This window comes from Pinus tabuliformis, chromosome 3_2, assembly GCF_031772625.1.
Source record: "Pinus tabuliformis cultivar Carrire ecotype Pingquan chromosome 3_2, CPIR1, whole genome shotgun sequence".
NCBI classification, from domain to species: Eukaryota; Viridiplantae; Streptophyta; class Pinopsida; order Pinales; family Pinaceae; genus Pinus; species Pinus tabuliformis.
Genome location: NC_142302.1, coordinates 401,630,043 through 401,644,662, shown reverse-complemented (window position 1 = coordinate 401,644,662; position 14,620 = coordinate 401,630,043).

Here is a 14,620-nt window from a genome sequence, read left to right as displayed (position 1 = left end):
AGCATACCCTTTACAAACAAGTCTGGCCTTGTTTCTAATTACTTCCCCATTTTCATTCAACTTATTTTTGAAGATCCATTTTGTCCCTATGACATTCTTATCTTTTAGTCTAGGAACCTGTTATCAGAAAATCAGTACTAAGGGCTGCAACCAAGCAAGATTTTATGTAACTCTTTCAACCAGACTTTAGACTAAGGATTAGCCTCCTTAGTCAGAGAGGGCTCTCTCACAGACTTTTGATAAGAATCAATCACAACAACAGATGGCTAACTCTTCACACTTTTATGAAAATAAAGCTGGTTGGAAATACAAAACAACACTTCTTCCATTGGGCTCATGGAGTCATACACTTCTGCAGTAAACTATCGATCACTTAATCATAGAAGCCAAGGCATATAACGTTTAACACTCAAAACATCTCTCCAAAAAACTCAACTCATAAATAAGCATAGGAAGTCTGAGCACTAGGTGAATTCAGAGTGATTGCATATTTAGTGAGCTGTAAAATACATAAAAGATAATGACAAAACCACACATGTTCTGAGCCATAAACATATAATGAATCTTGGGAAGAAAAAGTAACTCTTGTATTACTGTCAAAGTCTTCTTACACAAGCTAATAAAAACTCTGTTTTTTTATAAAATCTCCAACCTTTTTTACATCAGAGTCATTTCTATATATAGGAAAACCAAAAATACAACTACTTGAGACTCCTCAACAAGCATGAAGGGAGCTCGAAATCCTATCATTAATTGCCTTATCCATATCTAAACAAACTAATTAATTACAAAGGTATTGCGCTGTGAAAACATAGAGTCCCATTCCCATTGAAACTCTAAGTCTATCTCCTCGTGTGCATTGATGCTTTCTTGAAATTTGACACCTGTATCACTTCAGTAATAGCCAAGACATGCTGGAGGAACATTCACTGAATGAGCAGCTTCGGATACTTGATATGTGGATGACTCATCAACTGATAAGGATCTGTGCCCTATTTTCACGGTCTCTGCCTCCCATTAGTCTTCATGCATTAAAAGACCATGCTCCAAGCCATTTAATTCTTCTAATAACCACGCATAATTCAATATGCCTTATGATCTGGACACTTTGTGAACTGAACAGGTGTACCACTCAAAATTTCGGTAACCCTACCAGAACCCTAATAATTCGGCTATAAAGTAACTTTAGGAAGGCTTTAACAAAAGACAAAAATTTCACTTTTTCCTTAAATACTCACACCTGTCACCTTTTGAATATCTGAATAGCTTTGTATAATCTCCATGCTAGCCTCGAGTCATCCCTTTTAAGATTTGCTGACCTCAGCATCAATTTCATTTTTTCACATAAACAGTCATCTACAGCAGTTTCGTAGCGCACTACGAAACTGCTGTAGGTAATCAAAACAAAGCATATGAATATTAAAGCACTGTCAACTTAACTCATGACTTCTTCAGCTACTTTGTACAGGTGTTAGAGATCTAAAAGGTTACAAAATGATGGAAATCAAAATTTACCAAAACTTGAAAAGCAACTTTCTCCTTGGATCAATGAGCTAGTTTACCTAGCTTCTTCTTCAAACTGCTAACTTCTTCCTTTAAAGCCTTGTTTTCTGCTCTTAGGCTTGTGTTCAGCTTTCTCATGATCTTTGCTTGCTTAAGGGCTGGTACTGTCCACAAATATGCATCAGACACTGAATCTTTTGTTTTCAATTCTAGTTTGAGATTGAATTATTTAGCTCCAGCTGCTACGAAACTGTTGTTCTGCCTGAAAAATGGGTCTCGGGACAGAGCTCATAGCTTCTCACAGAAAACGTATTTGGCAAAAATAAAGGAGGTTTTTGTAAACCAATCCGTGTTTAACAAAAACCTCTTTTGGTTTTTTAAAACACTTCTCCAGCTGCCCAGAATCTGTCTTTGAAAAAGAGGTGTAACACAGGAAATTAAAAAAACTGCACCTACAGCAGTTTCGTAGCGCAACTTTAGTCACTCGATTCTCCCAGCTCATAATCAATCTGAAGAAAATGAAAGAGGTTTTTCTAGTTCAGTATGTTAGGAATAAAAACCTCTTTCCGTTTTCGAAAATATTCTTTCAGCCGCGCTAAATACCTCCTGGAAGCTAACTGCTTAAAACAGAGAAGTATGCCTGTAACAAACATCACCTAAGGAGTTGTAGCCAGTGTACCAGTATGGAGATCTCTCATTTTGAACCACACCACCTAAAGGTGGTCCTGTAATCAATGGATTACCATCCCCATCACCATTTCTCCTTCTATGCCAGGTTCATGCAATTCAACACAATTCCACAAGCCTGGGCTTTACTCTGGGCTAAATCATCAAGGCTTCCCGTCTCTAGAAATAAACCCAAGTGTGTTGCCCGCAAAAACCATTTTCTTTGACTGGAATCAATAGGCTGGCCCTTCCATAAAGAAAAGCAAGCTGGATCGTTTTCAAGATTGAGAAGTTCAAATGACAAATATGATGACTGTATAAAAATCAATCTTTCAACATGAAGTCTTGCTCCTGTGAAGCAGTTATCAACAACTTTGCAAATGTCTTGATCTAGCTTTGCTACATCTACCGGAATTGCAAGGTCAATCTCCTTGAGACCGAAGTAAAGAGCATTCACCGAAGTATTGGGTAAAACATCACCAGGATTTACCATAATGCCCTCAGCCACAAAAGAAGTAATTATTAAATATGTTTCCTCTTGAAGATTAATCTTAATGAGCTGCAACTGAACAACTGTTTGTGATGGACCAAGAAGGCTCTGGTGTGGCTCTAAACACTGTGGTGTCAATAGTAGTAAGCACCATTCGGGCAGGAACCTTATCATCAAAATTTAGTATATGAACCTTCTGCTGAAAGCTCGAGCCAATCCCCAATTTCGTAGCGCGCTACGAAACCGCCTAAACATGTAGCGCTGCGAAGCTGCTAAAAGAATTCTGGCGCTGCGAAAACACCCTGTCTTTAAGCTAGGCTAAAAAATTTTGGCAACAGCATTTTCAGTGATAACAGAACCAACTCCCAAGTGTTATTCTTTTCGATCTGCTCAAGTTCTTCATCCATTGTCTTGATCCAACATTCATCCTTGCAAGCCTCTTTTACATTTTGAGGTTCAGTGGAGGAGAGCAATGCCAAATAGTTTGAGGCTTCTGCAATTGTTCTTCTTGTTTGTACACCTGCCTCTTTTTGTCCCAAAATCTGAGATTTTGGATGATTCTTCTGAACATACCTAGATGGAGTCTTCTCTTCTATCCTTATCTATTCCTCTGGTGCCTCTTGAGGTTCTTCTTCATCATCAGTTTGATTTGGAGAGTAGTCTTCATCCTCTTCGATATTTTCATAATTTACTTGCCTAGGAATGTATCCTTTTTCATCAACCACTACATCAATGTTGTCAACAATTCTTCCAAGTCTTTTATTGTAACACTTATATGCTTTGCTGTGGGGAGAATAACCAAGGAGAATGCCTTCATCTGCTCTAGGTTCAAGTTTGCCAAGTTGTTCATCATTATTCTTAATATAGCATTTGCTTCCAAAAATTTTGAAATGCTTTACCGAAGGAGTCTCACCATACCAGAGCTCATGAGGAATTTGAGTGTTGTTCACTCGGACATTTGTTTTGTTGAGAATAACAACCGAAGCAAATGCAACTTCACCCCAGAAGGTTGTGGGAGTTCCAGACTCATCAAGCATAGCACGAGCCATTTGTTGGACCGTTCTGTTCATCATTTCCACCACTCCATTTTGCTGAGGAGTCCTAGCTGTAGAGAATTCCCTTATTATTCCATGTTCTTCACAGAAATCGAAAAATTCGTTTGAGGTAAACTCCCCACCTCTGTCGGATCTGAGGCACTTAATTTTGTGATCTGATTCATTTTCGGCCAAGGATTTGAAGGATTTGAATTTTTCGAATGCTTCATCTTTGTGCTTCATAAGTCCTAACCACACCATCTTGGAGAAGTCGTCAATGAATAATATAAAGTATTCTTCTCCTCGAGGTGACCTTGTCCTAAATGGACCACATACATCTGTATGGACTAGTTCAAGAGGCCTGCTGGCTGATCCTTCCTTCTCAAGGAAGTTAGTTATGGTTTGCTTACCAAACTGACATGATTTGCATATGGTGTTGTCTGGAATTTTGATATCTGGAAGACCACGAACTTCCTGGTATTTGCATGCTTTCCTTATTTGTGAAAAGCTTAGATGCCCCAACCTCCGGTGCCATAACCAGTGTTCATCATCCTTGCTCAAATAGCATTGTTGTTGTCCTTCTTCAAATATGTATAGATTATTTGGAGTTCTTCTGCTTTTGATCACTGTTTTTCCTGTATCAAGATCACGAACACTACATCCATTTGATCGAAATATTACCTCGGTTCTTTGATCACACATCTGACTGACACTCAATAGTTTATGCTTCAAGCCATCAACATACAAAACATTTCCAGCTTTGACCTTTTCTTTCAACTGAGCAGTGCCTTTTCCTTTTATGGCTGCAGGAGTATCATTTCCAAAAGAAACGTTCTTTCCCTTTTCTAAAGCAGTATATGATTCAAGTTTTTATTTATCACCTGTCATATGCTTCGAACATCCACTGTCAATGTACCATAGATTTTCCTGTCTTTCTGCATAAAAATCTATCCCACATCTTTCTGGTTGTGGTTCCTTTATTCTCCATGTTCTGGCACTTGAGGTTTGTTCCTTTTGAGTTGTCTTCCAAAACCTGCTCCTGCATTCAGAATCTTCATGACCAAAGTTATTACAAATAGAACATTTAATTTCATTTTCAAGGGCGGAAAAGTTGTTATAAGTCCTTTTTGTGATTCCAGTCATACTTCTTTGTTTTTGAGCTTCTCTAGTCACGATTGTCCTATAGGCAACACATTGAGCTGCTTTGTGACCAAATTTATGGCAAGAGAAACATTTGCCATTGAAGAAACTTCTGCGATTATCAAATCTACCAGCCAAATGATTGTAGTTTCGATTGTCATCCATTCTTGAAGCAAATTGAGAAGTTTTTACCTGTGGCTGGTTGTAGCTTTTGTTCACCCTTAAGATGGATTGCCCCTGATTTACCTGGTGGTCTTTGTTTATTCTTAATGTAATTCGTCCCTGTTTTACCTGGTGATCTCCATTTGGCTTTTGCTCATTCCTTCTTGCTGCATCAAGATAACTCTTTGAGGTGGATGCTTGAGATGCTTCTCCATTATAGCCCAGACCTGTCTTGATTAGTGGAGAACGTTGTACATTGATAATCTCATCCAGAGTTTCAGATCCTTTAACAAATTTAAGATTTAGAGCCTTTGTTTTCTCAATTTCTTTTCTAAGGCCAACAATTTCACATTCTAACTTCTCAAGAAAATTTTCTTTTTCATCCAGTTGGAATTGCAGAGTATCAATGATCATATTCTTTTCTTCTAAACATGTTTTGAGTCTAGAAATATCTTCATAAAAACCATCTACATCTATAGCATCCATGTAATCATCATCTTCAAAATCCATTAAAACTTTATAATCATTACCTCGTTCATCTTCGTCACTATTTGATAGGCCATCACTGTCTTCATGAGTGTAGTAACTTTTCTTAGTTGCATTCTGTTTCTTGTTCCATCTAACAGGTTCCTTTCCTTTGTCAACCTTATCCTTATGAGGACATTTGGCAGCATAGTGACCAACTCTTCCACAAGCAAAGCATTTGAAAGGTAACTTACCTCGGAACTGTCCAGTACCCTGTTGAAGATTTCTGACAAAATTTGATTCTTCTTCTTCTTCTGACACGTGTCCTGACTCATAGCACTCTCCTTTGCCTGAAGCCTTGAAGGCAACTTCTCTCTTGTCTGATGGACCTCCTTTCCTCATTTCATAAGCAGTTAGAATTCCGTGCAGCTGTGACATTTTAAGGTTTTGTAGATTCTCTTTTTCTTCTATTACAGAAACTTTAGATTCAAACCTAGGGGACAAAGATCTTAGAAATTTTTCAACCACAACAGCCTCTTTTATTTCTTCACCCAAATTTTTCATACAATTAACAATGTCATCGACACGAAGAAAAAATAACATGTGCGTGATAACTCTTTAATTTGATTTAATATTTATCCACACTTACATCAATTTCATTTCAAGATAGAATTCCTAGCATATATGGTGCACATACATCTCATAAGTACCCAAAAATTTAGTTTTGGGTAATTTAATTGTTCTTAAATTACTTCATTAATTGTAAACCAAGGTTTGTGTACTTATGAGATGTATGTGCACCATATATGCTATGAATTCTATCTTGAAATGAAATTGATGTAAGTGTGGATAAATATTAAATGAAATTAAAGAGTTAAGTTAGCCACACTTTCATCATTATACATCTTGAGATTTTCATACTGAATCCTGAGGGTTTGAAGTTTCGCTCGTTTTACCTGATCATCTCCTTCATAGCTCAGAACAATCTTGTCCCATATCTCTTTTGCGGATTTAAACTGCATTACCTTGACAAATTCTGATTGAGATAGGCATCCTAATAGAGTATTGACCGCCTTTGCATTTGTTTCATATTTCTTCTTCTCAGCCGGATCTGTAGGAGTTGCTGATGGAAAAGTATACCCTGTTTCTATGATATCCCATACTTCTGTACCAAGAGATTGAAGATAGGAAGTAACTCTTACCTTCCAATAAATGAAGTTTGTACCATCAAAAATCGGTGGCCTGATTGATACTTTCCTCTCGTAGTTGCTCATGATGAAAGATCTTTCTTCAAGCAATCAAGATTCTTTTGAAGAACTTGGCTCTGATACCAATTGTTGGAAATAATAGTGAGAGGGGGGGGGTGAATCAGTATTATCAAGTCAAATATTCCCTTTTTCAAATTTAGATGATATACGCTACTTCAGTTAATTAAACCCATGTATATACGCAACTATGTCGAAATAAAATCGCGTATACAATGCAAACTTATAATTTACTTTATCTGTCAGATGTTGATTGTTAATCTGTGTATTAGAATCAATTAACCAGTAACCAGGAATAGTAAAAACAGAGCAGAAGACAATCACACACAAGAACACAAGATATAAGGTGGAAACCCAATGTGGGTGAAAACCACCTGCTACAATTCATCTCTATCTTTTCTTTAATTAGAAACTTCCTTTTACAATTGTACTGGTGCAGTCCTTTACCAGTACGCAGGCTGCAACCTGCAGAGAGCTACAACCCTCTCTCATTTTCCAGCTTCTCCTGGAAGGGAGCTACAACCCCCTTAGCTCTTGCACTAGCCAAGATACTAGTACGTAGGTGATGGCCTACAGAAGGCTACAACCTTCTCTTTCTTTCAGGGACCACGTTTCATAAATTTTCAGACTAGATCCACAAATAACATCAATCAAACATCAAGGATTTCTGCATCAACCAATCACCTTTTCAAAAATCAAAACTGAATCAACATAAACACATCTCTGACGACTGTACCTAGATCACAGTGACAGTAACCACACACCAAATCTAAACCCAGAACACTGCAGCAATAAACAGAAGCAGCAAGATCACAACTCAAAATATATACGCTACTTTAATAGCCTGAAACTTGTGTGCATACGTTTCTGCGTATGGAACAACCTGCGTATACGCTGTTTTACTTCACTAAGATAGCATGTATACGAGCCTTCGCTTCACTGAACCTGCGTACAGATCTATAAAGGATAATTTTCTCTTTCAGATATTCAAACACTAATTCACCCAGATTCTCAGTTTTATAGATCAAGCAAGCGCCACATATAACAGATCAAAATCATACAAAAATACTATCATTCAAGCTTAAGGATTATGATCCATCAATAGAACTTATCCATCTCTTTGCGCTAATGTTCCTCCTTCATTCAGATCCAGATCTGCACCATAACCCAATTACCAGTATTCCAGATCTAGTGCTTTATCAGATATTCAATAACAATTATGATTCACACTTGCCACATGATCTCCTTCCTCTTTTATAGTTTTAGGCCTTCCACAATACCACGGTCCAAAACCATAATAAACCAATGCCACGGACCATACTTGGGATCAACACGTCTGACGAGGTACCATGGTCCAAAAACATAGGTTCAAATACCAAGGACTAACTACCACGGACCAAAGGTAAGTTCTCCAACATATACGCGCTTTTCCTTGCATGAAAGTGCGTGTATACGCACACGCGCCTTTGAAACGTCTAAACCGCGTGTATACACGTCTTCGTCTAGATGAACCTGCGTATATGTCTTTTCCTTCATTCCGAAAGTCTGAACCGAGATCTGTTACCAAAGAGAGTTGCCATCAAGGACAACACCTGTGCCATAGCTCCAAACCTATGCCATAATGCCAACAAGGGGTTCTAGAACGAGGCTTAACCTTCATTACCACATTTAAGACTTTTCAAAGGGTTCGTTCCCTTTAAACCATACCAATTTTTACACTTTCACAATTTGGCCATGTTTACACTTTTACATTATTATTAAATTTAGGAACAGTTATAGGCAGCTCTAGCAAAATGTCAAAAAATTTGTGGGTTAGGTTGGCATTTCTCCAAATACTATCACACATGTATATATAATCCCACATTTTCCTTTTTAGATCTTGATTGGTTGAAAAAAAGGGTTCGTTTCCTGTGTAATTTTGTCCCATACCTCCACATGAGCTCTCATAGATAACAATATTCTTAATTCTTCATCTGTTTGCATAGTAAGGTCCCTTTTGGTTGCTATTTTTGATGGAGAAACCTCTGACAGTACACCTTCTACCATGGAGATGTTGTTGTTGGATAGAAATCTCCAGAGGAGTCTTACACCAGACATATAAATGGCTATTGTATATCACAATAATAAGCATTAACATATGAAGATGTGTAGACCCTAAAATATGTGCATTCAATCCATTACTTTTTCTTTCATGGCAGATTTCGTTTTGCATAGTAGATGTATTGTGGCACTTGAGTGTGTTCGCATAAAAAATTCTAAGGCCAAACCTGGATTCTCATGTGTCATGGAAATTCAAACATATGCCTTGTTCACCTAAGAACTACTTGTAACTCATCTTAGGGTACTCATGTACAATCTCACTCATCCCACTTAACAAGTTACCAAGACAAGGCTCATCACATCCAACCTTGGTCTAAAACAATTAAGCAACACAATTTACATCTTGACATGCCATAGCACCTGACATGTCTTAGAATGCCTTGGCACTATGTGGCAATAACATCCCCTACATTCCTTGGCATGCTTTGACACTCCCTAGCACACCGTGGCACTTCCTAACATGCCTTGGTAGTTTAGCATACCTTGGCATTGCCTAGCATATAACGTTGTCACTCCCTCCTTAACACACCTAGAACTCATTGAAACTCCCTCTCACACACTCTTATTCGTTAATTTCCATGAATTTGTAACTAGTGCTTCCTTATGTTTCCTTGACACCCCCTAACACCCTAGCTCACCCTAGCACCTGACACATCTTGGCCTACCGCCTTAACACTCTAGGATTCCTTGGCACTACATAGTATACCTTGTCACTCTCTCCTTAGCACACCTAGACATCGTTGACACTCTTGGTCACAAACTCTTATTCATTCATTTCCATGCATTTTTACCTAGTTCTCCCTCGTGTTTCCCTAGCACTCCTTATCACTCCTTGACACGTGTTGTTACACCCTAGCACCCATGACATCTTGGCATTTCGCCCTAGCCTCTAGCATGCCTTAACACTGCCTAGCATACCTTGTAAATTTGTCCTCAGCACACCTAGAACTCACTGAAACTTCTAATCACAAACTCTTATTTGTTCATTTCCATTCATTTTGACATAGTTCTCCCTTGTGTTTCCTTGGAACTCCCAGCTAACACTTCCTGACATGCATTGGCACAACTTGGCCGCATGTCGCCCTAGAACTTTAGCATTCGTTAGCATTGCCAAGCATGCCTTGTAAATCCTCCTTAACACACTTGGAACTCATTAACACTCCATGCCACACACTCTTATTCCTTCATTACCATGCATTATGGCCTAGTGCTCCCTTGTGTTTCCCTAACACTCCCTAACACTCCTTGGCACACAAAGCCACACCATGGCACTTGTCACATCTTAGTAGGATTTCCTAGCACTCTATCATCTATTGGCACTGCTTATCATAAGTTTTCACTCCCTCCTTAGCACACCTATAACTTGTTAACACTCCCTATCACACATGCACATTCATTCATTTGCATGTAATTGAAACGAGTCCTCCCTTGTGTTTTCTTGGCAATCCCTAGCATGTGTTTGTGCCACATCCTAGAACCTAACACACATTGGCATGCCTTAGCACTTGGCATGTCTTGACATGCCTAACATTCCTTGGAACTTTATAACATGTGTTAGCACTTCTTGAAATTCCCTGCACACCTTAGCACTCCCTAGTTTTCATGCCCTCATAGATAACCTTACTTTTTTTGTGACGTGGGAACCCAACCAAGTCATTGAAAAAATAGTGTTGTGCCTATACAAAAGTCTCCCTTTGTCTCAAACTGCTTCTTCCATCCACTTATCACAATTGTAGGCTTTCCTCCTACAAGTCCTAATATGAAATTCTCCTAACACACTTCATCCATGGGACACCTAGAATTCACTGACACTCCCTGGCATAATCTCTTATTCATTCATTTCCATGCACTTTGACGTAGTTCTCCCTTATGATTCCTGACACTCCCAAACACTCCTTGACATGTATTGACATTATCTGGCATATGTCAGCATGCCTTTTCATTCCTTGTCATGCCATGGCACTCCTTAATTATCATTCCCTCATAACTACCCTTATTTTCTTTTAGACTTAGGAACCTAACCAAGTCCTGCCTCGACTACAACAACTTTAACAAGTTACATTTACTACAAATAGACTATGCTTTATTCCCCTAATGGACTATAAATCATCTTAGGCTTCTCATGTCCAATATTAACTCATCCCACTTAACAAGTTACCAAGTCAAGGATGACATCCAACAATGCCCATAAAACAACTAAGCAACATAGTTTACATCTTCACATGCCATAACATCTATCATGTATAACAATCCATTGGCACTACATGGCACACATTATCATCCCCCGCATTCCTTAGCATGATTTTCCACTCCCTAATAGACCTTACCACTCCCTAACATGCCCTGACACTCTAGAATGCCTTGGCACTACCTAGCATATACCCTTGTCACTCCCCCCTTAACATAATTGGAACTTGCTGACACTCCCTATCACACGCTCTTATCTATTCATTTCTATGCAATTTCAACTAGTTCTCCCTTGTGTTCTCATGGCACTCCCTGACACACATTGGCACACCCTAGGACTTGGCACATCTTGGCATGTCGCCCTTGCACTCTAGCATTCCTTGGAACTACCTAGCATACCTTGTCACTCCCTCCTTAGCACACCTAGAATTCGCTGACAATCCCTGTCATGCACTCTTATTCATTCATATCCATGCATTTGAAACTAGTGCTCCCTTGTTTTTCCTTGACACTCCATAACTCACCCTGGCATACATTGGCACACCTTAGCACCTAACACATCTTGTCATGTTTCACTGGCCTCTAGAATGCCTTAGCATTGCCTAACATACCTTGTCACTCCCTCCTTAACACACCCTGAAATCACTGACACTTCCTATCACAAACTCTTAATCATTCATTTGCATGCATTATTTTCACCTAGTTCTCCCTTGTGTTTTCCTAATGCTCCCTAACACTTCCTAGCACTATTTGGCACACCTTGGCACCTAGCACATATTGGTTGCATGTCGCTCTGGCATGCTAGAATGACTTAGCGCTGCTTAGCATACCCTTACCACACCTGGAACTCATTAACACTCCCTATCACACACTCTTATTCATTCATTTCCATGTATTTTGACCTAGTTCTCCCTTATGTTTCCCTATCACTCACTAACACTCACCACACATTGGCACACCTAACTACAATGAGTTTCACTAACAATCAATCCAAAAACCCTTCCAAAGTCTAGCTAGTTACTTGTTCTTCACAAAGATATTAGGGTTAAGTTTATTGTATAGTGTTCAATGTGAAAATAGTACTAGGTGTTTTTATCACATAGAGTAATTATGATCTTCCCCATGTACACAAGGATAACTGAGAACTGTTTCCCATAATCATGCAAGTGGAACTTCAACATGTACATCAGGGTAACAACAAAATATTTATCATATTTACACAATGCAAGGTGATAGGATAATATTTACATTATATATGTGAATGTACTAAGATCAGGACCATTCGCATCATATCTACATATTTACCACTAGATGAGGGTCATTACAACCCCTTAAAAATAGCCATAAGGCCTTCCTCTTTTGAAGCTCCTTGACCACAAGGGTTTAATTGAAAAACACATAGTTCCTTTAAATATTTGTAGGTTGAGCCAACCACTTCAAGCCCTTGAACTTAAAGATAATCAAATATTTGCAATTTGTTACAATAATAAGTCCATTATGCACACTCCTCATCCTAGAGTTGGGTAGAGAGGGAAAATACTTTATTGATGCCAACCTTGTAAATGAAAAACTTTTCCTACTCATTGGTTGGACACTTCACCACTAGTTGACACCAATAACACACACCAAAAGTCCAAGATACCCATAATATGTGCCCTACACCCAAGGGCTTAGACTACACCTCCATAAAATGTACCTTCAACTTTAGATGTCCCAAAATAGTAATATCCTAGCACTAGCCTATTTGTTAGATTTTTGTAGCTTTTTCCTTAACTAACATTTGTTTTTAACTATTTAATCCACTTACCATATACTCTCTCTTGTTTTCACCCACCTAGTATACATGAACACTTATGTTTTTAATACAACCAAGTTAAGAGCACGTGTTTCCTTTTCAAATTCCAAAAGTATAACATGTCTATCTCTATAAACTAACAACAAAATCATTGCATAATTAAGGTAAGCTTAAAATTAAATTAAAATTAGATTATTATTATTATGATAAATACACCAAATACGGAAAAATTGTTTTCAAACACAACCATAAAAAAAGTGTTAGTTTATCAAATACAACTACAAACTTATTAAGTCAGCCTAGATCCATCTTACCCTGGATCTATCAAGTGTCGAGAGGGATCCAATCTCTCAATGTGCAAACCTTTTTTTTGGCACTTGGTAGATCCAGGTTAAGATGGATCTAGGCTAGTTATATAATATCTATATTTGTATCTATGTGTCTCTTTCTTATTCCCTCTCTCTATCTCACCCCCCAAACATACACACACTCTCTCCATATCTATCTCTCTCTCCCTCCCTCTTCCTCTCTGCCTCTCTCTCTTCCCTCTATCTCTCCTCTCTCCATCACTCCCTTGTCACTCCCTCTCTCTCTCTACCTTTCTCCCTCTATGTCTTTCTTCTTCCTTCCCTCTCTTTCCCCCTCTAACTTCATCTCTCTCTCCTCTCCCTTAGTCCTCTCTCTCCATTTCTCTCTCACCTCCCTCTTCCCCCCCCATCACTCTCTCTTTATCTCTCCCCCCTCCATCTCTGTGCCTCCCTCTCTCTCTCTTTACCTTCTCTCCCTATCTTTATCCCCACCTATTCTCTCTCTACCCCCTCCATCTCTGTGCCTCCCTCTCTCTCTCTTTCCCTTCTCTCCCTATCTTTATCCCCACCTATTCTCTCTCTCCCCTCCTCTATTCTCTCCCTCTCTCTCTATCCATCTATCCCTTGTCACTCCCTCTCTCTCCACCTCTATCTCCCTATGCCTTAGTTCTTTCCTCCCTCTCTCTCCCCCTCCAACTCCATATCTCTCTCCCCACTCTCTTCTTCTCTCTCTCCCCTCTCTCTCTTCCTACCTCCTTCTCTCTGTCTCCCCCCATCACTCTCTCACTCTCTCTTTCTCTCTCTCTCTCTCCACCCTCCATCTTTGTCACTATCTCCCTCCCCCTCTCTTCCCTTCACTTTGCTTGCTATCATCACTTGGATCCTTAGTTAAGATAGATCTATGTTGGTTCTTACTAATATTTCTATTATATAAATTTCACATCTTTAAATACAAAAGTATTCTCATTTTTAATTTTATTAAAACCTTAATTTAATTTATATGGGAATAATTTTAGTAGTTGTGAGGATAGAGGGTTTATATATATCTCAAAACTAATTACAACCCTTTTCCTATTAGCTTCAAATAAAAAATGGTATAAAATTAAATTAAATTAAAATATTTTTATTTTGAAATAAGTTATGGTTTTTGGGCATGTGGTATTGATAAGGCATGATATTGGCCCATGGTATTGTAACAAAGCCTATTTACAAGTTAATAATATCCATGGTAAAGTGGGGGTGAATATCAATGGTTAAGAATCTTCATATTGTTATAAAATATCTAGATTGTGAAATAAGATATGATTTTTTGGCATGTGGTATTGATAAGCCATGGTACTAGCCCATGCTATTGTAACAAAGCCTATTCACAAGTTCATAATATCAATGACAAAGCGGGGGTAAATATCCATGATTAAGAATCCTGTCATATTCTTATAAAATATTTTGATTTTGAAATAAGTTATATTTTTTGGGCATGTGATATTGATAAGCCATGGTATTGT